Source organism: Piliocolobus tephrosceles, chromosome 16 (assembly GCF_002776525.5).
Source record: "Piliocolobus tephrosceles isolate RC106 chromosome 16, ASM277652v3, whole genome shotgun sequence".
NCBI classification, from domain to species: Eukaryota; Metazoa; Chordata; class Mammalia; order Primates; family Cercopithecidae; genus Piliocolobus; species Piliocolobus tephrosceles.
Genome location: NC_045449.1, coordinates 5,372,428 through 5,375,278, shown reverse-complemented (window position 1 = coordinate 5,375,278; position 2,851 = coordinate 5,372,428).

The following is a 2,851-nucleotide window of genomic DNA, read 5'->3' as shown; positions in this document are numbered from 1 at the left end:
TTTTTTTTTTTTTTTTTTTTTTTTTTTTTTTTTTTTTTTTTGAGACAAATTCTAACTCTGTCGCCCTCTGTCGCCCAGGCTGGAGTGCAGTGGCACGATCTCGGCTTACTGCAACCTCCGCCTCCTGGGTTCATGCCATTCTCCTGCCTCAACCTCCCGAGTAGCTGGGACTACAGGCGCCCGCCAGCACGCCTGGCTAATTTCTTTTTGTATTTTTAGTAGAGATGGGGTTTCATCATGTTAGCCAGGATGGTCTCGATCTCCTGACCTCATGATCTGCCCGCCTCAGCCTCCCAAAGCACTGGGATTACAGGTGGGAAGCATATTTCTGAACCTAAATTTTTACATGTGTGATTTCTTCAACCCAGAAATTCCTTTTCTAGGACTCTGTGCCTTGGAGGTACTCACATGTGTGTGACAAGATACGTGTGTGTACAACGTTGCTTATCACTGCGTGGCTGGTAACAGGAAAATGCAAATGAAAGCCAGCTAGATTTCCATCAAATTTGACTAATCAAATAAATTATAGTAGATCCAAACTATGAAAAACTCAACAATTACAAAAAAGAAGAAAGAACGGCTTAGATCCATATTTACTAACATGGAGGGATCTGCAAAATATTTTTGAGGAAATAAATTTTGAGGAAATAAAAGAGGAAAAAAATTCACTCCTAAAAAACTTAGGTCCTATATATTTGACACATAGAAAAGTAACTGTGTTCGTGTAAAACTGTGTTTTTTTTTCACAGAACACTGAAACATTCATGAACATTGGTTATTCCTGGGAAGTAGATATGATGGTACAGAAAATCAAAAGAACATTTTTACTTTCCCTCTATATATTTTTGTGTTGTATTTTTATAATCCGAATAATTAATATAAAGAACAAGTTGAAAATGTCATTTGAAAAGTTACAGGTCATTGGATAGTAGTATTGCATCAATGTTTTGAACTTCCTCAATTTCATCATTGTACAATGGCATATAAGAAAACGTTCTGATTCTTAGTGGATATTGCCAAAGACCTTAGAAGTAAATGTTATGGGCCAGGTGCAGTGGCTTACGCCTGTAATCCCAGCATTTTGAGAGGCCGAGGCGGGCGGATCACCTGAGGTCAGGAGTTGGAGACCAGCCTGACCAACATGGCAAAACCCTGTCTCTACTAAAAATACAAAAATTAGCCAGACTTGGTGGCAGGCACCTATAATCTCAGCTACTAGGGAGGCTGAGGCAGGAGAATTGCTTGAACCCAGGAGGCAGAGGTTGGTAAGACTCCATCTTAGAAAAAAAGAAAGAAAGAAGTAAATGTTATATCTGCAACTTAATCCCAAAAATCAGCAAACATAAATAAAAGATAAACTAAATCAATAGTAAATGTTAATAGTTGGTGAATCTAGGTTAAGGTTATATGGGAGTTCACTGTACAACTCGACATTTTCCTGTAAGTTTGAAATGCTTTCAAAGTAAAAAGGGTCTCCAAAAAGTTATGCCTGACTTCCTCCTTTTAGCATAGAGACTTGGGTGTGCCTTGCCTGGTTTCTAAGAGGACCTTATTGGTGGGTATTTTAGGCCTATAAAGCAGGAACAAGTCATTGTTCTTTACTGAGATTTAAATGCAGTTAAGAAGGTCAAATGAGAACGCTCAGAGTGAGAGATGCGTTCTGTTGTCACTGATGTAAATTGACCGTGACCTTTGACTATCGTGTGTTCTTGGAAGATGGTAAGGCGGGTGTGTGTATTCTTGTCCAGGTTCACAGGACATTAAAGCAGACCATGATAGGGAGAACACCAAGTCCCAATATTTCCTTAACTTCACACTGGAGGAAAGACTAAAGGAGGAAGAGGAGTAACAGGGAGAGGAGGAGGACTGGATGAACTAGACTGTATTTCTTAACAAAAGATTTCACCTGTTGATGTTCAAAGCACCGTTTTATCTAAGCCTGAAACACGCCAACTTGGGGGAAATGAATTGTCAAATTACTGAGACGATCTTGTTGGGTCCATAATACTGTTGGAAACACTGAGTTCCTTTTCAAAGGTTCAATTCCCTCATTCTTGGTCTTCTATTTTCAAAGCCTAACTTTTCTGCCTCCTTTCCCCTAGTTACAGTAAACAACCTTCGAGCCGTTCCCAATCTGTAACACACATCCATTACCAATCTGTAACTCACATCCATTGCCAATCTATAACTCACATCCATTCCCAATCTATAACTCACATCCATTCCGAATCTGTAACAACTCACATCCATTCCCAATCTGTAACTCACATCAATTCTCAATCTGTAACTCACATCATCCCAATCTGTAACTCACATCCATTCCCAATCTGTAACTCACATCCATTCCCAACCTGTAACCCACATCCATTCCCGTCTGTAACTCACATCCATTCCCAATCTATAACTCACATCTATTCCGAATCTGTAACCCACATCAATTTCAAATCCGTAACAACTCACATCCATTCCCAATTTATAACTCACATCAATTCCCAATCTGTAACAACGCACATCCATTCCCAATCTGTAACCCACATCAATTCCCAATCTCTAACAACTCATATCCATTCCCAATCTGTAACTCACATCCATTCCCAATCTATAACTCACATCTATTCCCAATCTGTAACCCACATCCATTCCCAATCTGTAACCCACATCCATTCCCAATCTGTACCCGACATCCATTCCCAATCTGTAACTCACATGCATTCCCAATCTATAACTCACATCCATTCCCAATCTGTAACCGACATCCATTCCCAATCTGTAACTCACATGCATTCCCAATCTATAACTCACATCCATTCCCAATCTGTAACCGACATCCATTCCCAATCTGTAACTCACA